The sequence below is a fragment of the Leptodactylus fuscus genome, chromosome 1 (genome assembly GCF_031893055.1).
Source record: "Leptodactylus fuscus isolate aLepFus1 chromosome 1, aLepFus1.hap2, whole genome shotgun sequence".
Classification (NCBI taxonomy): Eukaryota; Metazoa; Chordata; class Amphibia; order Anura; family Leptodactylidae; genus Leptodactylus; species Leptodactylus fuscus.
This window is the reverse complement of record NC_134265.1, coordinates 163,578,141-163,600,546: the sequence shown is the minus strand read 5'-3', so window position 1 is coordinate 163,600,546 and position 22,406 is coordinate 163,578,141.

The following is a 22,406-nucleotide window of genomic DNA, read 5'->3' as shown; positions in this document are numbered from 1 at the left end:
ACTGTAAACTACAAAAATATGTTATTAAAATACTGAAAGAATATTAACTAGCAAACTAGAAATATATACCCGGACCTGAATCATGCTGCATTAAAACATTGCTCAAAAAAAATGAAGGGAACACTTAAGCATCCCAGGATAACCCCAAGTCAATTAAACTCCATGGATATCAATCTGTCCTGTGAGGCTGGATTTACACTATGCTTTGTTGCTGAGTAACTGCATGCACCACATAGTTCTGAGTAGCACATGTCTACTATGCAAGTAGACCAGAGGTTTTCGATTTAATGGAAGTTAGCATACAGTAGAAATGTTTAATACCATGTGCTAGTCATTACTGCAATTAAAGGGGTTGTGCAGGCCAAAAGCGAACTTCTCAAACAATTGAGAATAGATACAATGCAGCACAGTAAAGTATATTGGTAGAGCTAAGGCACAATGACCATAAAATGACTAAGGAAAAAGGAAAAGAGGAAAGAAAAGCAAAGAAAGAGAAAGAAAAAAAATAGCGGGTTAGGGTAGACTAGAAACCAGAAGCCCCATCCATCATTTCAGGGAAGCGGGACCTGTCAAGTGAAATTCAATTTATAATCCTGGGTACCTTGAAAGATTATCCAAGGCTTCCAGGTGTTGATGAAAGCCTCATTCGTGTCCTGAAAGGATGCAGTGAGATCCTCCTTTTCCTGGATATCCTCCACCCTACGAAACCAATGGAGGAGGGAAGGTGCATTCTGCGACTTCCATAGCGCAGGAATGCATGCTCTGGTGGCATTAACCATGTGTGGTAAAGAGAATTTATGGTAAGCGTGGAGAGAGTAGTCTGAGAAGTGGAGTAAGGAGAAAGCTGGCGTGCAAGGAAGGGTAACCTGAAAAACTCTACATATCATCTGATGGCCTCCAACCCAAAAGTCTTTCAGCCCAGCACACTCCCAGAAGACATGCAATAGAAACCACTCCTCTGTGCCACAGTGCCAACACCTCAGAGAGGCAGATCGTAAGAATTTGTGTAATTTAGTCAGGATGTGGTACCATCTGGTCAGAAGTTTGTACCCTGCTTCTTGGTATTTTCTCACTGTGGAGATCTTGAGGGAAAATTGAAGGGTCCTAGAGCACTGTGACTTGGAAAAGGTCTTTTTCAGATCGGCCTCCCACATAGTCAAGTGGTTTGTGGTCTGGAGAAGGGTAGAACAATAGCAAATAAAATTCAGACCGGTAGTGTCTGACCGGGCCAGAATCAGAACATGCCCTCTCAAACAGTGACAGTAGTCTATTGTAGCCTGGGGAAGTTGGGCAATGAAGTTAGAAATTGCTGGAGCATTTCTTTTACATATGCCTAAAACTTTTGTCTTGGAGAAAAAAATTGAATGTGTTTTCAAGTGGTGATTCCCTGATATGATGATGACATTGTTAACATCCTCACATGAAATAAAGTCAGGGCTCACCAGATCATTGAGTTATTGTATTCACAAGCAGAAAAGTATGAATTTTACAATAGAACTTCAATAAACTGTAACTACCATTAAACAGTGAAATAATAAGGGTACAAAAGAAAAACAACAATGAAATAAAATAAAAAAGTTGTGTGCCATGTTATCCAGTTAAAGAATGTCTTATTACTCTACGAGCAATAAGAAAAAATAGCGGCTGAGTCAACTCAGTTCTTTTCATCAGGCGTGGCATTGGAAAGCATCTTAAGAAATACACATTTATTGATGATATAATGTTTCATAGTGGCCCCTTCACAGATTACAATGTCCCATAGTGGCCCCTTCACACAATATAATATCCTAGAGTGGCCCTTCCTCACTGTATAATGTCACATAGTAGCCTCCACACAGTCTAACGTCCCTTCACACAATATAATGTCTCATACTGGCCTCTTAACACTATATAATGTTCCATATTGGCAGCTTCACACAGTATAATGTCACATAGTGGCCTCCATACAGTATAATGTCCCACAGTGGCCCCTACGGAGTTCAATGCAAGTATAGTTCACCACCCAAGAACTATTATTATACTCAGGGCTCTTTTAAGACCCCAGAATATAAAGATCAGAAACCCAGAGAAGGTGATCAAGCATAAAAACTAGTGTTACTCACCTCTGCTGGCTTCAGAAGTGACTCCCTGCCGTCTTTGGTCCTTTTCAATGACATCACATATGTGGGTTACGCCGGTAACATTATGCATTGTGATACTGGATTGACCCACGTGACATCACGTATGGGACTTGAAGACAATGAGGAGTCGCACCTTAGCCCAGGAGAGGGGAGCTACACTATTTTTTATTTGTCACCTCCCCTGGCCTCTGATGATTATACTCTGAGGTCTGATGGCAGTTTCAGTTTGTACGTATTTGGTCTGAACAAAACTGCTAGGGTGAACCTCGTGAGACAAATATCACTAGGTTCACCTAACAAATACTCTTGCAGCAAGCCTGCGGTCTTACTTACCGATCCCCACTCGTGCTCATGGCCACCTTCACTTCTCCTTCTGCCCTCCAGGGGGCTCCATGTGTCCCATATCACATTGTTGTTAGCAAAATCTTGATGCTGTTCAGTGTCAGCAACATGATATGAGATGCTCTAAGCCCCCTGGAAGCGGCCGTGAGCAGGAATGGTGATCAGTAAGTATATAGGCCCATTACTGGCTGGGGTTAATACAGCCAGTAATGGACCTATTTAGAAAAAAATCTGCACAGGCCCACTGAGCCCCTTAAGGTCGTGGGCCCCATAGCAACCGCTATGGTGGTAGATTCACCACTGCTTTCAAATAAGCAGTATGAAAGTTTAATTGTCTCTAAATTAATGTTAGTTCTCTGGAATAGATTCTTTAGATGTGTAGTGTAACATAAATTCTTGGAACAAAGTCCTGTGGAAAGTGTATCAAAGATTGTCATATATAATGATATGCCTGTGATTGTTCCGACATCTCAGCAGGTGGCTGGGACGCCATATAATGAACGTGTTTTTGGCATCAATGATCTTCCTACTTTGGCGTTTTGGCAGCTCGGAAGCTGGCCTGCTGCTGAACTTGTTCCTTGCACCGTGCCTGTGATTGTTCCGGCATCTCAGCAGCTTGCTGGGACCCCATATAATGAGTGTGTTGTTGGCGTCGATGATCCGCCTGCTTTGGAGTTTTGGCTGCTCTAAGAGCCACTTGACACCTAGCTTGCTGAATCCCCCTGAGCTCCGCCTGAGGAGAAGTCTGTTGACTTCTGGCTACCTTCATAGCTCTCATGGTTTTAGAATTTTGCGACAAATTAGATTTTCTTTTTCCTAGCATGTTTAAAATTGACAAACTGCCAATTTGGATTAAAGGGGCTGCCTGGAGCAGATTAGATAATATGCAAATACTTTTTCACAATGGACTCAGGGTTATCTATGTGTTTACATACAGAGATAACAGAGCAGCTTTATCAGCAATCTCCACTTAGCTGAGAGAGTCCTGCTGGCAACAGCAGTTTAATATAGTGTATGAATATAAATTCATGACAGTCGTGAATCCATGTCAATTAGCGGGATATAAAGCATCCTATGTGTTAATTGAGGTTACAAACTATCTATGTGCCAAATTTCATCCAAATCGGTTCAGCTGTTTTTGCGTGATTGAGTAACAAACATACAAACACACAAACTTTCACATTTATAATATTAGCAGGATTAAAAAGGCAGGTATCACACATACATGCTCACTGTGGATATTTGCAGTAACTATGCTCCACTGGGTCAGGGAATGACATTCAGTGTTAATTGTGTCATAGAAAATAGAACTGAGTCTCTCTTGCATTTCAATACCTGACAATTTTGCTGTCAATGTGTAAAAATGTTATTGTGCTTTTCCTAAGGAGCAACGATCACCTCTCTGCAACTCGAATGCACACAGTATTTTATGTATGAACAAGGGATTGAGCTCACAATGCAACTCTGTTAGAACTCATTTAATTGTAAAGAGTCCTGTGCCTGTAATAGTGATGGGTCTGGTGCCAGTGGACCACAGATTAAGACCAGTATATAAAACGATGATATTAATGAATGCGCCCCAGTGTTTATCCAGTTTTTAACATCAGGTAAATCATATCTTGCGAGACATCACATCCCTACCAAGCAGTGTTCCTTATATTATTTAGGGAGTGAAGAGATTTTGATTTAAAAAAGTTCTTTAATATAAATTGAAATGTACAATAAATGTTATGGTAGTGCTGTTTTGCATAGAGGAATGACAAAAATTTCCTCTTTACTGACATGGTGAACAATGTTAATAAAATAGCATTAGTTCCATAGTGTAACAATTATTCCATAAGAAACTGCACCTGATATCCAATTTATAGGCAGTTGCTATAAATGCATAACATGTGTATTATTGTAAAAAGTTATTCATCTGTGGCTCGCTAGGAAGCTTACAATGGAAGGATATGGTCATTCTTTCATCAATTCACTGCATTACTTTACATGATACTGCAGAAACTATGGGTTACATATGAGTTGCTAGGCATGTGGCTTCACATCAAACACTGTAATAATTCATTAATGGTGACATACTCAGCCCTTGTTGTAAATTAAGCTCTTGAGATCTGCAGTGACAAAACAGTACATTAAAAATTGGGATAATTGACAGCTTTCACAGCTGAATTTACTTTGCAAACGTCTATACTTGAAACAGAATAAATTATATATATATAAAAAGAGGGGGGAAAAATCAGCTTTGTATTTGAGTTTAATGTAAATCGCATTGGACACCTGGTACTTTCTAAACACTGTGACACTGTGCGGTAGTAAACAGGGGTACAATGGTGTTCTTATTCTGAGTGGAGAATCCATCTGCGCACCACAGCACAAAGACAAAAGAGGATTGTTAGCACTTTAAGGCACCTTGATGCAATCATACCACTTGACTGTTTTATTAATCGTTCCATCTGCTAAGTGAGAACTTTCTGACATTGGCTGGTACAGCGATTCGAAACCCTAAAGTCTGCTTCCTATTGGTTCCACATGTGTTTGTATTTGTTCTCGGTTAGTATAGATTCTAGTGAATAGACAAAGCTTTTCAGATCAATTGCAGTATCAGTCATGCAGAATAGAAGGCAAGACTTGTCATGTCCTCCTCTTACATGCCTAAGTTAGCTGATTTAATACCTAAGAAAATATGTACAACAAATATGATGACACTTACATTGCCATGCCGCTCCTACTTACAGAAATAATAAATGAATAATATCTTATTTAAAATGACAAAATCTTTCATAACACAGTGAAACCTCTACAGAAGAACACGAGAAGACATGATTTTTTTAGTGACCGTTTTTTTTCTCATTGCATTCTTGAAAAGATGCCACTCTTTAAGCAGACCACATCCTTATATAACCAAAGACCATATTTATCAGTGGGAACCCATTTAAAAAGATTACACATCAAACTCACATACACTGTGGGACCAATACAGATGCAGCACTGTGTTGCACTGCATTACTGGACTGCAGCAAACAAGCATCAGGGGAAAATTCACCAACATTACACTGGTGAAGAGAGTCCATGTTATGTTGAAGTCCCAATTTTTCCAGGTAGTCTCAGAAATGGGCCACCAAAGGGAAAGCTTTTATGTATGTTACACACCACAAAGCAGCAGTGCATTATCATTCATGGATGTATATATATTTTTGGTTTTTGGTGTCCACACCCTGTAAAGGGTATTCTTGGAATATCCCCAGGGTTGCTTTAAAATTCAGATTTTTTCCTATGAAATCTCAGAAGGTGTGGTCAAGGTTACCAGTAAAGGGGAAAAATAGAAAGGGGTGGTATGCTTGGATTTAGGAATGAGAGGGAAACCATGCTAAGAACCAGGAATGAGATGGCTAACTAAGCTGGTATCTAAAAGTGGGACCATGATGAGAACCAAGATTTAAAGGAATATCATGCTGGAGACTAAGAATGAGAGAAGAATTATGTCAGTGCACGAGATTTAGGAACTTGCCATGCTGAAATACAGTGCCTTGCAAAAGTATTCATACCCCTTGAACTTTTTCACATTTTGTCACTTTATGACCAAAAACATAAATGTGTTTTATTGAGAATTTAAGTGATAAATCAACACAAAGTAGCAGATAATTATGAAGTGGAACAAAAATGATACTTGGTTTTCAAAAATGTAATCAAATAAAAATCTGAAAAGTGTGATGTTCAAAAGTATTCATCCCCTGTCCTCTCATACAATAGACAGCAATCAATTCTTTCAGAAGTCACTTAATAGAATATAGCTGTGTGTAATTTAGTCTAAGTATAAACACATCTATTCTGTGAAGGCCTCAGTGGTTTGTTAGAGAACTCTAGTGAACAAACAACATCATGCTGACCAAGGAACTCACCAGACAGGTCAGAAGAAAGATTGTGGAGAAATTTAAAGCACAGTTAAGTTATAAAACATATTCCAAGCTTTGAGCATCGCTACAAAAAGTATTCTACAACTGCAAACCTACCAAGACATGGCTGTCCACCTAAACTAACAGATCGAGCAAGGAGAACACTGGTCAGAGAAGCAGCCAAGAGGCCCATGGTCACTCTGGAGGAGCTGCAGCAATCCACAGTTCAGGTGGGAGAATCTGTCTACAGGACAACTATAAGGGTGCATTCACATGGAGTAAAATGGAGTGTAATTTGGAGTGTAATTTTTACACGTGTAAAAAATTTACGCGCGTATTTTGGAGCGTTTTTTTACACGTGGCGTTTACGGAGCGTTAACGGAGCGTGTTTTTCTACACGCGTAAACGCTCCAAAAAACGTTCCGTAAACGCCACATGTAAAAACAACCGCTCCAAAATACATGTGTATATTTTTTACACATGTAAAAATTACACTCCAAATTACACTCTATTTTACTCCGTGTGAATGCACCCTAAGTTGTACGCGCCACAAATCTGGACTTTATGGAAGAGTGGCAAGAAGAAAACCATTGTAGAAATAAAGACATAAAATCTGCCGTTTGCTACAAGCCATACAGGGAACAAAGCAAACATGTTTAAAAAGATGTTCTGGTCAAAAGAGACCAAAATTGAAATTTTTGGCCTAAATGTAAAGCACTGTGTGTAGTAGAAAAGAAATTTTACTCATCACCCTGAACCCATCATTTCTTCAGCAGGGACAGGGAAGTTCAGACGTGATGGGACGATGGATGGAGCAAAATGCAGGGCAATCTAGGAAGAAAACCTATTGGAGGCTGCAAAAGACTTGAGAATGGGAAGGAGATTTACTTTCCAGTAAGACAATGACCTAAACATACAGCCAGAGCTACAGTGGAATGGTTTAGATCAAAGAATATTGATGTGTTTGAATTGCCCAGTCAAAGTCCAGACCTAAATCCCATTGAGCATCTGAGGCAAGACCTGAAAATTGCTGAGCATTGTATTAGAGTCTCTTTAAATTGTATCTTGTAATTGTATTGTATCTTTTCTCTCTAATGTTGTTCCTGCTTACATTTTTTTTGTGCCATTGAATGTATTTTTCAATCTGCTTAGTTCTTCCTAAAAGGAAAATGTTTGTTTTGGTACCGTGTTAGCCAGTGGTTATAAAATATAAAAAACAAAAAAAACTTAAAAAAAACTGAAGACTTGCAAAGTTTTTTTTTTTTTTTTATAGTTCTTCCTACTCAGATATATGAGGTGCAACGAAACAAATATAATGAATGAAAGGAAGTTTACTCATAGCTGATATCTAACGTAACTCCACATAAGAGATGCCTTAGCAGGCCTTCCATACTATTGAATGAGTTCTTGGTCTGTAGCAGTAGCAACATTAGACAAACAAGCCTTACAGAAATATTTGTATGGGTCATTTTATTATTGTTTGTCTTACAAGGAGTGCTACCCATTCTAATACATAGCCTTCTTTATAAAAGACAACTTCCTTGAAGCATTTTTATTGTGCGCTAAAAATGTAAACTTAACTTTGGAACTTGATACTTATGCAGATTGTGTTTTCAGGTGCCTACTATTATTCTAAGATTTTTTTTTTTATGTAGATTGTGAGCCCCATATAGGGCACACAATCTACATTTTTCCCTATCAGTATGTCTTTGGAGCATAGGAGGAAAGCCACGCAAACACAGAGAGAACATACAAAATCCTCGCAGATGCTGTCCTTGGCAGGATTTGAATACAGGACTCCAGTGGTGCAAGGCTGCAGTGCTAACCACTGAGCCACTGTGTTGTCCCCATTCTAAGAAAATTTATATACAAAGAAAAAAAGTTTTCCTATATAAAAAAAATATAGACTTTTTCTTGTTTTGTTCTTTGCATTGCCTTTTACTCTTGTGATTACGACTAGCCACTTAAAGGGGTTTTCCCATCTCAGTATTTCTGTAGTCTGGCTGTAGTGTCTGCTTCTCACTTCCTGTATTTCTCTGCCCCTCCTCCCTCTGCCCCTCTGCCTCGCTGAACAGGACACAGAACTCTTATGCAGGTCATATAATCTGCAGATGACTGTACAGAACAGGTTCAATGTTATCTGTGTGTTTACATAGAAAGATAACAGACTCAGCCTTATCAGCAAACTCCAGTTAGCTGAACGGATTGTCCTGCCAGCAAGAGTGGTGAGTGATGTCGTTGTCTTATAGGTCCGTGATTATAGCAACGCAGTGTAAACAATGGGAAGAATAAGGTCACATAGCAGGCGAACAAAGCAGAATTTCTAAAGCAATACATTTAGGAAAAGTTTTCAATTTGCATAAGCTACCAGTATAGATAGGATCCTTGAGATAGGACAACCCCTTTAAGGCTATATCCCCACATAGTGAGCCATAGCTAAAAACACTGCGGAATAGACCGTTGATAACTAGCAAGATCCATAGACAACAGGAGATCAGTTCAGCCGTATCACGCCACACAAGTAAAACTCAGTAATATAGTAAAATGGGAAAATGAATATTATGGTTGACTTCTAAAACAAATCTTCCAGAATAAACGATTGATAATAATAATTTTTCAATTTCTACCAAACAACCCACCTCAAAAACCAACATTTCTGTATTTCTCACTAATAATAAAGTTGTCATTTTCTCATGGGTCTTCAATGTAGTCTCCATATGACTTCAGCTGTATTTGGATACTTAAACCTCCTGGCCTGAGTTCTTGGTTTGAGGAACATGATATTAATTCCCTGCTTTCACCATTATTTGGTGTTATGCTTCATGCATCTTGGCTCTTACATGCTCCTTTCTGATCAAGAATTAATTCCAATGGCGCCTGCTGTTTTCTTTCAAGCTTCACTTGCAAAAAGAGAAATCCTCAAACTACTATTGCTATAAATGCTACACAACATTTAAACCATATTCACTGAATATTCAGAAAAAAGAGCAGTTTCATAATAACATAAATCAGCATGAAGCGTATGGTTAACTGAGCGAACTCCACACTGAGATTTGTATTCAGTGTATTCTGATAGTAATTAGTAAACACGACGGAGCATGGAATTGCAGACAGATCGTTACTGACCGCATCTATGGAGTCAGCCAACCATTGTGTATCACACATGGCCAGTCCCTTGGCTTTAACAAATGTCAAGGTGGGCACCATGCCACACAAACATATGGGTATGTATGTTCAGTGACCAAAAACAGGTATGGGATTACAGAAAATAAATAATTTCAAGGACAGCTATTCCAGCTGGCTTCAATGATCCATATTCCTAGATTCAAGAAAACTAAGTTAAATGGTTCATTTTAAAACTACTGATATCATCCTAACTCTAGTATAATACAACATGCTGGTCACAGACACCTCAAGCAGTGTTTGTGTAGTAGAAAAATATGTACTGCGTTATATAGCATTAAAAAAATAATACTTTTACTTTGTATAGATATGACATATTCAATGCTACTGTATATTAATAGGACATATCCATATAGGAGCTAAAGAACTCCATTTGCATGTTCCACACCTAATTGAGAAAAATATTCTAGGTTAATTAAGTCTCTCATTGTCAGCGCTTAGAGAAAATGTCAATGTTTCAGGGTTGTTAGCAAATATAGAAATATTCTAATAAATCATATTTTATATGATTTAACAGTTGACCGAGGGAAAATACAATAAGAGTAACAGATATTGAAACACTTGGCAAAGTCAACCACCCAACAACTACAGTATCTAAACATCAAAGACACTATATAGTGTTGGCCAAAAGTATTGGCACCCCTGCAATTCTGTCAGATAATACTCAGTTTCTTTCAGAAAATGATTGTAAGCACAAATTCTTTGGTATTATTATCTTCATTTAATTTGCCTTCAATGGAAAAGAATTGTCAAAAAGCCAAATTGGATATAATTCCACAGCAAACATAAAAAAGGGGGTGGACAAAAGTATTGGCACTGTTTGAAAAATCGTGTGATGCTTCTCTAATTTGTGTAATTAACAGCACTTGTTACTTACCTGAGGCACCTAACAGGTGGTGGCAATAACTAAATTACACTTGCAGCCAGTTGAAATGGATTAAAGTTGATTCAACCTCTGTCCTGTGTCCTTGTGTGTACCACATTGAGCATGGAGAAAAGAAAGAAGACCAAAGAACTGTCTGAGGACTTGAGAAGCAAAATTGTGAGGAAGCATGAGCAATCTCAAGGCTACAAGTCCATCTCCAAAGACCTGAATGTTCCTGTGTCTACCGTGCGCAGTGTCATCAAGAAGTTTAGAGCCCCTGGCACTGTGGTTAACCTCCCTAGATGTGGACGGAAAAGAAAAATTGACGAGAGATTGTGCGTATGGTGGATAAAGAACCTCGACTAACATCCAAACAAGTTCAAGCTGCCCTGCAGTCCGAGGGTACAACAGTGTCAACCCGTACTATCCGTCGGCGTCTGAATGAAAAGGGACTGTATGGTAGGATACCCAGGAAGACCCCACTTCTTACCCAGAGACATAAAAAAGCCAGGCTGGAGTTTGCCAAAACTTACCTGAGAAAGCCAAAAACGTTTTGGAAGAATGTTCTCTGGTCAGATGAGACAAAAGTAGAGCTTTTTGGGAAAAGGCATCAACATAGAGTTTACAGGAAAAAAAAGAGGCCTTCAAAGAAAAGAACACGGTCCCTACAGTCAAACATGGCGGAGGTTCCCTGATGTTTTGGGGTTGCTTTGCTGCCTCTGGCACTGGACTCCTTGACCGTGTGCATGGCATTATGAAGTCTGAAGACTACCAACATATTTTGCAGCATAATGTAGAGCCCAGTGTGAGAAAGCTGGGTCTCCCTCAGAGGTCATGGGTCTTCCAGCAGGACAATGACCCAAAACACACTTCAAAAAGCACTAGAAAATAGTTTGAGAGAAAGCACTGGATAGTTCTAAAGTGGCCAGCAATGAGTCCAGACCTAAATCCCATAGAACACCTGTGGAGAGATCTCAAAATGGCAGTTTGGAGAAGGCACCCTTCACATCTCAGGGACCTGGAGCAGTTTGCCAAAGAAGAATGGTCTAAAATTCCAGCAGAGCATTGTAAGAAACTCATTGAAGCGGTTGTTCGCAGTTATTTTGTCTAAAGGTTGTGCTACCAAGTATTAGGCTGAGGGTGCCAATACTTTTGTCCGGCCCATTTTTGGAGTTTTGTGTAAAATGATCAATGATTTGACTTTTTTTTTTCATTCTCTTTTGTGTTTTTTCATTGCAAGCAAAATAAATGAAGATATTAATACCAAAGAGTTTGTGCTTGCAATCATTTTCTGGAAGAAAATGAGTATTATCTGACAGAATTGCAGGGGTGCCAATACTTTTGGCCAACACTGTAGATTTTCAACAGCTGGTGCACTGAATTCTGCTCATCCTCGAGCTACTGAGTTTACAGAGATGTGCCATTGTTGCAGTGCTTTAAACACCACTGGGGGAACGATGAGATAACCTAGTCTATGATACTAATAAGATTTAGTGCATAAAACTGATTTCTATAAGGGTTCATTCACACTCTGAAATTCCACACCATGAATGGACCCTTATATGGCAATTTAATTCCTTGGTAAATTAAAGAGGTTGTTTGCCACTTAAGGCTAGATTCACACAGGAAAATGAAGAGAACCATTTAATAAACCCTATATAAAACATATAAAGACTAAAAGAATGCAATGGTTACCAGCCAACTGCTCATACTTATCCAAAGTATTTTTTGCACATATTATAAGGCATAAACTTCTTTGTCACTTTGATGGAATGGCTCAATTTTTTTTAAATTAGTTAAAAGATAGTAACTAGACATTTTTAATTTGTAATGTTTCAATTATGTAAAAAATAGTAGCCTGTAAAATAATGGATCAGAAGTGCCACGTGAGCCTTAGGTAAACACAAGTACTAAAGGTAGCATAGCATAAATATCTTAATATGAATTGACTGGCCAGATAAAATGTTGTTTCATATTAAAATGCTTATACTTATTATGCTTCCAGTACTATAAATAACATGATGTCCCACTATGAGTGGCTTCCCGCTGCACTTGCAGTTTGGTTTTGGCAAGGTGACTCGTATAACTTTTGGTGATGTGCTCGAAGGTTGTCTGGTAGAATCAGAAATAGTAGAGAAGTGTATGGTTTAAGGGTTGCATTGAGCCACAGAGCCATCCTTCTTGCAGCACATAACTAGAGTCATGTGCTAACATATAGAGGGGGGAAACTCTATGAGAGCCAGAAGTGCACCGACAGGGCAATGAGCCCACAGAAAAAATATATAAAAACTAGAGATGAGCGAGTACTGTTCGGATCAGCCGATCCAAACAGCACGCTCGTATAGAAATGAATGGACGTAGCCGGCACGCGGGGGGTTAAGCGGCCGGCCGCCGTCAAAGCGGAAGTACCAGGTGCATCCATTCATTTCTATGGAGCGTGCTATTTGGAACGGCTGATCCGAACAGTACTTGCTCATCGCTAATAAAAACCAATAAGTCACTAGACCGGTCCACAAGAGTGGGTTAAAACATTACTTAACTTTTGGTAATTAAATACTTAAAAAATGTGTGTATGCACATAGTGTGTCAATATAAAATCATACTGACATTATAGATATGATGAGAGGAGGGTAGCCATCAGTATGATTTTATATTGACACACTGTGTATAAACACATTTTTTTAAGTATTTAATTATTAAAGGTTATGTTTTGACCCACTCTTGTGGACCTATTTAGTGGTCCATTGGTATGTATATATTTTTCTGTGAGGTAATTTTGCACTGTAGGCAAATATCTGTAGCCATCTGTGAGCCTAGGACAGGGAAATGAGGAAGCATTTGTACAAAAGGCATATCAGTAAATCAAATACATTTAAATTTAAACCCCTTTTCATTTGGCTGCGCTATCACTTTAAAGAGGACCTTTTACCACCTCCATCAATTCAAGTTCTTAACATTTGATATTAGGGGCTGCTATACTGATTCCAGGACAGTTGGATTTTTTTCTCTAATCCTCACCATTCCTGAGCAACAAGCATAGTTAGTTTTGGTGCCTGATGAGCTATTTAAGTTCTATAGTGTCAGAAGGGCAGTGTTAGGCAGGGGGCTTGATTCGGAGCTCCAATCAGAGTCAGCCAATGTCAAAGCTCAGAATCACACCCCTTAACTACTTCTACCTGACATCGCCCTCCTGACACACTCCTGAGTCTAGATAGCATATCAGGCACCAAAACTAACAGCACTTATGGCTCAGGGACAGTGAGGGCTAAAGAAAAATTTCAACAGCACCAAAGTAGTTGGGGCAGCACCTATTATACGGTGTAAAAGAGCTGGACTTGTTAGAGGTAGTGAAAGGTCATCATTAAGCAGTTCTTGACTTTTATTTCATCCTTTCTAAAGCATAAAACAAGGTCACAGCAATAGAGCCACAAAGGACACAGCAGGAGATTTTTCTGTAATAAATTGGATCCCACCCATGGCATGTAATATATGACTCCTGTGCAGAGTAGTGATATATAGTTTTACTACAGTATATTGAGCATTTAAGCAAGTACAATCCCTTTCTATGGAGTAGTTGATAGATTGTCCATCTAATTCCTTTTTAGCAATTTACTTTCTATAAATATACAAGTTTATTTACCATAAGTCATATTCAATTACTAATTTCTGATTCGATTAAATTGATTGCATGCCTTGTATTGGTATTTTAGAAACCAATTATTATTTCGATAAAAATATACATATCTAAACACATCATTGAGTGGCATCCATCCAATTCTTCCTTAGTATTCAGCGAGTTAGCTGCAGCTGTCTTATTCCTGGGTGTGCCAGTTTGATACTGTGTAATCATATTTGCATAAAAATAAAGAGGTAGGTGTAGTAGGATGCAGCTAAACCTATGGTTTCATCACAAATTAAAGGTAATTTTACTCTAATTAGATATAATTTGTTAAGAACGTCTTCTCAGCCATGAGGACTCAGAATTTGTAATTATAGGACATTGCTAACTGTGGTTTTTAGGTGGGACAAAGCATACCTGAGGGGGTCTTAATTCATATCAGACAGATCTAATGGAGCCACAAAAGACAGGTGTCTTGTCAGATAGGAGAAACATATCATAACACCTGCCTCATATTACCAGGAGCGCGGCTTCTAATCGAGACCAGGTGTCTGATTTAAATTAGCAGTAAACAACATATTTAATCTTTGTTTTTGGATTATTATATCTGCATAAATGATTTTTGCGTGGTTTGTGATCTCAGACCTCATCTGTTATTTATCTGTATTGTAGTCTAAGGCTATTAAAAAACTTTATAAGTTTTACTTACAGTCCTATGAAAAAGTTTGGGCACCCCTATTAATCTTAATCATTTTTAGTTCTAAATATTTTGGTGTTTGCAGCAGCCATTTCAGTTTTATATATCTAATAACTGATGGACACAGTAATATTTCAGGATTGAAATGAGGTTTATTGTACTAACAGAAAATGTGCAATATGCATTAAACCAAAATTTGACCGGTGCAAAAGTATGGGCACCTCAACAGATAAGTGACCTTAATATTTAGTAGATCCTCCTTTTGCAAAGATAACAGCCTCTAGTCGCTTCCTGTAGCTTTTAATCAGTTCCTGGATCCTGGATGAAGGTATTTTGGACCATTTCTTTCTACAAAACAATTCAAGTTCAGTTAAGTTTGATGGTCGCCGAGCATGGACAGCCCGCTTCAAATCATCCCACAGATGTTCAATGATATCCAGGTCTGGGGACTGGGATGGCCATTCCAGAACATTGTAATTGTTCCTCTGCATTAATGCCTGAGTCGATTTGGAGCGGTGTTTTGGATCATTGTCTTGCTGAAATATCCATCCCCGGCGTAACTTCAACTTCATCACTGATTCTTGAACATTATTCTCAAGAATCTGCTGATACTGAGTGGAATCCATGCGACCCTCAACTTTAACAAGATTCCCGGTGCCGGCATTGGCCACACAGCCCCAAAGCATGATGGAACCTACACCAAATTTTACAGTGGGTAGCATGTGTTTTTCTTGGAATGCTGTTTTTTTGGATGCCATGCATAACACCTTTTTGTATGACCAAACAACTCAATCTTTTTTTCATCAGTCCACAGGACCTTCTTCCGAAATGAAGCTGGCTTGTCCAAATGTGCTTTTGCATACCTCAGACGACTCTGTTTGTGGCGTGCTTGCAGAAACGGCTTCTTTCTCATCACTCTCCCATACAGCTTCTCCTTGTGCAAAGTGCGCTGTATTGCTGACTGATGCACAGTGACACCATCTGCAGAAAGATGATGCTGCAGCTCTTTGGAGGTGGTCTGTGGATTGTCCTTGACTGTTCTCACCATTCTTCTTCTCTGCCTTTCTGATATTTTTCTTGGCCTGCCACTTCTGGGCTTAACAAGAACTGTCCCTGTGATCTTCCATCTCCTTACTATGTTCCTCACAGTGGAAACTGACAGGTTAAATCTCTGAGACAACTTTTTGTATCCTTCCCCTGAACAACTATGTTGAATGATCTGTTTTCAGATAATTTGAGAGTTGTTTTGAGTAGCCCATGATGCCACTCTTCAGAGGAGATTCAAATAGGGGAACAACTTGCAATTGGCCACCTTAAATACCTTTTCTCATGATTGGATAGATCTGGCTATGAAGTTCAAAGCTCAGTGAGGTTACAAAACCAATTTTGTGCTTCAGTAAGTCAGTAAAAAGTAGTTAGGAGTATTCAAATCAATAAAATGATAAGGGTGCCCATACTTTTGCACCGGTCAAATTTTGGTTTAATGCATATTGCACATTTTCTGTTAGTACAATAAACCTCATTTCAATCCTGAAATATTACTGTGTCCATCAGTTATTAGATAGATCAAACTGAAATGGCTGCTGCAAACACCAAAATATTTAGAACTAAAAATGATTAAGATTAATAGGGGTGCCCAAACTTTTTCATAGGACTGTATTTCGTGAACTGTGGAAGACTTGTCATCCTATTGTGTACACATGTTCCGTCTAACTTGTTTCTTTACGTATCAGGAGAGCATAGAACTTAATAGTTTAGTTTTACATACATAATGCTTTCTGCTTAAAGATAAGGTTGCGCAACTTGTTCTAAGAATGATACAGTGTAGCAAACCGCCAAACTTCCAAATATTGCTGGATTTAGGCTAAGGTTCCAAATAGCGGTTTTTCCCGCAGCGCTTTTCACAGATAAGGAAACCTCTGCTTCCATTATACCTAGAGGGAGACCGTAAGTATAATTGAGATGCTTCGATTTGCAAAACCACAACGTATTTTTCCGCAGTGTATGGATGGAATTCTCTAGAATCCCATCCACTTTGCAGTGACTGCAAAACACTGTGGACCCTGGCCCAAAACACCAAGTATATTATAATGTTTTATTTATGTAATTATTAAACGTTAAGAAAAAATGGAAAAACCTTTAAACAGACCTTATAGTCTTTACCTCTGTGGGAATGTATCAAGATGAACTCATTAAACGTATGTGGTAAAGGATTCTAGTGTGTAACTTTGGAGCTTTGTAATAGTGCCATATTTCATCTTGCGAATCTGCTGTGATTAACTGATCATCTTGTGATTTTTCTAGACAAAAATAAATAATTCTAAAAGCAATTTTAGCTTAGAGAGCATTGCGTGAGATTAGAAAAAAACAGCATAGGGGTCCATTCACACTGAGTTTTTGGGCGAGGATTTTGGCGCTGAATCCGTGTCAGAATCCATGCCTTCAGGCGGATTCCACCTGCAAAAACCAGTGCAGTCAATGGGAGGTGGAAAATCCACGTTGCGGATTTGGGTGCAGATTTTGGCATGGAATTTGCATAAACCATGTGGAATAACCGCTAGCGTTTTTTTCAAGGACCATATACTGTGTTGGAGGAAAAAAAACATTTCCTAATTCCTGAAGCGGATTTTTTCCTTGCCAAAATCCTTGCCAAAATACTCCATGTGAATGGACCCTAAGGAAGCCTTCACACAGAGTATACGCTCCGCTCATTTTGAACGTAAAACCCGTTCAAAATGAGCACATAAAAACCAGCTCCCATTGATTTCTATGGGTGCCGGCATACGCGCGTATCACATTGAAAGCAATAGGTAAAAAAGCCTCCCATTGATTTCAATGGGTAGCGCGCATGCAGAAATTCCACAGTGGAAATCTTTTCTGCTGCATTTTTCCCCAGGGCTGTATTTGCTGCTTTTCACTACATGGGGCCTCAGGGTCCATTCACACAGGGAAAATGGTGAGGAATTTGGTGTGGATTTTCCATGCTGAAAAAAAAGCCTCCCCTTGATTTCAATGGGTTCTGCTAGCTTTTTTTTCCCCACTAGCGGAAAATAGTGTATAATGTCTGTTTTTTTAATGGATGTCACATGGCAGCATTAAATTCAATGTCAATGAATAGGAGCTATTCACATGACTTATTTTGATGTTCCATTGTCACGTCAAAATATAGGTCAGATCCTATTTTTGGCTGTTTTTACGGATCTCTGCATACATTCAAATGTATGGAGGAATCATGAAAACAGGTGCCCCTGGGGTGCAAGACAGCCATGAAAAATATATGTATAAATAGTGTTACACATACAATTGTAAAAGTACTAGTTTGTATGTCAATTAGCATAAAGTGACTGTTAAAATCACCTTGATGTAATCTATAATAAATATCATGCCCAAATGGCAACATAGTGGCTCAGTGGTGGGCAACATGGTGGCTCAGGGGTTAGTGCTGCAGCACTGGAGTCTTCGGTTCAAATCCTGCCAAGGACAACATGTGCAAGGAGTTTGTACACTCACCGGCCACTTTATTAGGTACACCTGTCCAACTGCTCGTTAACACTTAATTTCTAATCAGCCAATCACATGGCGACAACTCAGTGCATTTAGGCATGTAGACATGGTCAAGACAATCTCCTGCAGTTCAAACCGAGCATCAGTATGGGGAAGAAAGGTGATTTGAGTGCCTTTGAACGTGGCATGGTTGTTGGTGCCAGAAGGGCTGGTCTGAGTATTTCAGAAACTGCTGATCTACTGGGATTTTCACGCACAACCATCTCTAGGGTTTACAGAGAATGGTCCGAAAAAGAAAAAACATCCAGTGAGCGGCAGTTCTGTGGGCGGAAATGCGTTGTTGATGCCAGAGGTCAGAGGAGAATGGCCAGACTGGTTCGAGCTGATAGAAAGGCAACAGTGACTCAAATAGCCACCCGTTACAACCAAGGTAGCCAGAAGAGCATCTCTGAATGCACAGTACGTCGAACTTTGAGGCAGATGGGCTACAGCAGCAGAAGACCACACCGGGTGCCACTCCTTTCAGCTAAGAACAGGAAACTGAGGCTACAATTTGCACAAGCTCATCGAAATTGGACAATTGAAGATTGGAAAAACGTTGCCTGGTCTGATGAGTCTCGATTTCTGCTGCGACATTTGGATGGTAGGGTCAGAATTTGGCGTCAACAACATGAAAGCATGGATCCATCCTGCCTTGTATCAACGGTTCAGGCTGGTGGTGGTGGTGTCATGGTGTGGGGAATATTTTCTTGGCACTCTTTGGGCCCCTTGGTACCAATTGAGTATCGTTGCAACGCCAAAGCCTACCTGAGTATTGTTGCTGACCATGTCCATCCCTTTATGACCACAATGTACCCAACATCTGATGGCTACTTTCAGCAGGATAATGCGCCATGTCATAAAGCTGGAATCATCTCAGACTGGTTTCTTGAACATGACAATGAGTTCACGGTACTCCAATGGCCTCCACAGTCACCAGATCTCAATCCAATAGAGCATCTTTGGGATGTGGTGGAACGGGAGATTCGCATCATGGATATGCAGCCGACAAATCTGCGGCAACTGTGTGATGCCATCATGTCAATATGGACCAAAATCTCTGAGGAATGCTTCCAGCACCTTGTTGAATCTATGCCACGAAGAATTGAGGCAGTTCTGAAGGCAAAAGGGGGTCCAACCCGTTACTAGCATGGTGTACCTAATAAAGTGGCCGGTGAGTGTATGTTCTGCATGTGTTTGCATGGTTTTTCTCCCACACTCCAAAGACATACAAAAAAAAAATATATATATATCATGCCCGAGCATATGCAGATATGAGTGCCCTACTTGGTAATAGCGCATAGTGACTAATGTCATACTGCACATGTACAAGTTCTAGTTCCAGTTATGCATAGTTTACTGATATAATAGAGTTACAGGTCTGGATCAGGTGTAACTAAAATTAACTTTGTGCACTTATTTGTTGCACTTGGTTGTTTTATCATTAATTAAGCATTAACTGATTTTTAGTATATCACTGGATACATTTGTATTTATTATAGATTATATCAAGATGATTTGCACGGTCACTTTATGCTAATTGATTTTGCTATAATTGTATAACACTAATGCTTGCTAATTGATTGCGAATGATTTTGTATATAAACACATGATATACTTGGAATAGGCACTAGCACTTTACTTGACAAAAGCTCATTTGAGCCAAAACATCTCTCCATGGAATAAACCATACCACTGTTTCTGAAGTTATCTGTGAGTGCTGCCTTTTCCTATGGATATTATTGTGGAGTTGGAGCCTGGAACTCTGGGCTGAGCACCCTGCCTATATCTGGTGCTGCTGTGGACTTTCTTACTTATATTTGAAAATAATATAGATAGCACTACAGAGAACCTGTAATACCAAAAGCAAGTTCCTCAGATGTTTTTAGCTTGAAGTGATCAATCCCTACCCTCATTATCTCTATATCAGCCCTGTATTCCAAGCCCGTACTTCATACACAGTAACATTCAGTAAGAGGTAGGAACAGCTCTCAATACAGAAGCAAGGAGAAGAGTAAGAAAATGAAGGATTTCACAGAAAGGATCCAAAAATTAATAATAAAGTATAGAGATGCGCGAACGCCGTTCGATCGAATATCAGGCCGTTCGAGGTGTTTGATTCCAAACGAACACCATGTGGCAAACTCACTAAAAATTCGATTCCCCTCCCACCTTCCATGGCGCGTTTATTGCACCAATAACTGCGCAGGGGAGGTGGGACAGGAAATACGACAACGTAGGCAGTGAAAAAAAATTGGAAAAAGGAATTGGCGGCCGGAAACAGATAACCTCCAATTTAGACGAATGGTGGATTTACCATTCGACTAATTTGGGACTGTGAAGTATGTGACTGTGAGACAGGGACAGATCTACAGGCAGGGTTAGCTAGGGATAACCTTTATTTAGGGGGGAATGTTACTCACCCAGCTCTTTGGGGCTCTATCTGGTCGGGATTCCTGTCAGCTTGCGATATGCGTGAGCTGACTTCTTCCCATAGGGATGAATTGACCAGTGTTGATTGGCTGAATGCCCGTACAGTGGCCAATGAACGCTGGTCAATGCATTCCTATGGCTTGGAACTACTAAAGGAATAGCTGAGCTGAGCGTGTTAGTACTACTAAGGAATAGCCAGCTGAGTGTGCAGTGTGGGAGATTATCCTATTCACTACGTAGCATGTACCCCACGCTGTGTAGTGATTAACCCCCTCCCCCCGGTGTCCGCTTACCTGCAGCTCTTTGCTCTTGGTCCACTTTGGTCCATGGTCCCGGTTTCAGAGCGCCTTGCCCCCCTCTCCCTGACTATTATTATAGAGAAGGCGGGGCTTAGGAGAGTGTGGGCAGGTACTGGGCGGGGAAACTCTCCTAAGCCCTGCCTTCTCTATAATACTAGTCAGGAGAGGGGCAGGGCTTAGGAGAGTGTGGGTGGGGAGCCTCCCCGCCCAGTACCCACCCACACTCTCATAAGCCCCACCTTCTCTATAATAATAGTCGGAGAGAGGGGGCAGAGCGCTCTGAAACTGGGGCCATGGATCGAAGTGGACCAAGAGCAAAGAGCTGCAGGTAAGCGGACACCGGTGTGGGTGTGGGGGAAAGGGTTAATCACTACACAACGTGGGGTACATGCTGTGTAGTGAATAGGATAGTCGTTACAATCCCAGCTCTGCTTAGTCAACAAACAGTAGTGTCCGATACTACAAACTCAGCACGGCTATACCGATAAACTGAGTGTGTAGTGTCCGATACTGCAAACTCATCTTGGCTATACCGATAAACTGAGCGTGTAGTGTCTGATGTAGGTGAGCTGAGTGCGTAGGAGATGTAGATGTAGGAGAGCTGGCAGATATGCAGCAGACTAACACACTCAGCTCTGCTAACATCGGCCAGCTCTGCTACATCTCTGGTGTAGCAGCTCTGCACTACACCCAACCAACCCTCCATCTACTCCTCCTATCACACACATCTCATGTACAGAGTGTAGAGATGTAGCAGAGCTGAGTGTGTGCTGAGCTATGTTACACCAGAGATGTGTGTGACAGGAGGAATAGCCAAGCTGAGGGAACGGCTGGCTCTGCTTCATTTTGCCATAGGTATGCATTGACCAGTGTTGATTGGCCAGTCTTACAGCATTTGGCCAATCAACGTTGGTTCTCCCGGAGGAGGCGGAGTCTAAAATCGGACCAGAATGGAAACTGCTGTGGATGGCTCTTAGACTCCGCCTCCTCAGGCAGAACCAGCTTTGATTGGCCGAATGTCGTAGACTGGCCAATCAACGCTGGTCAATGCATTCCTATGGGAAAAAGTCCGCTCCGGCATATCGCAAGCTGACATGGGATCCCGACATAATAAAGGTACTTGATGCCCCCAGACATGCTTCCTCTGTTGTCCCAGTTGCTTTCCAGGGTGTTGGCATCATTTCCTGGGGTGTGATAGTGGACTTGGTGACTCTCCTGAGTCGAATGGTAGGATCCCCTGCAGCGAAGCATTTTCTCCCATAGGCTATAATGGGGTTCGATATTCATTCGAATAGTCGAATATTGAGATGCTATTCATAACGAATATCGAATCTCGAACATTTTACTGTTCGCTCATCTCTAATAAAGTATATTACTAAATGTATTAATGACACAAATACTGCAGGAAAATC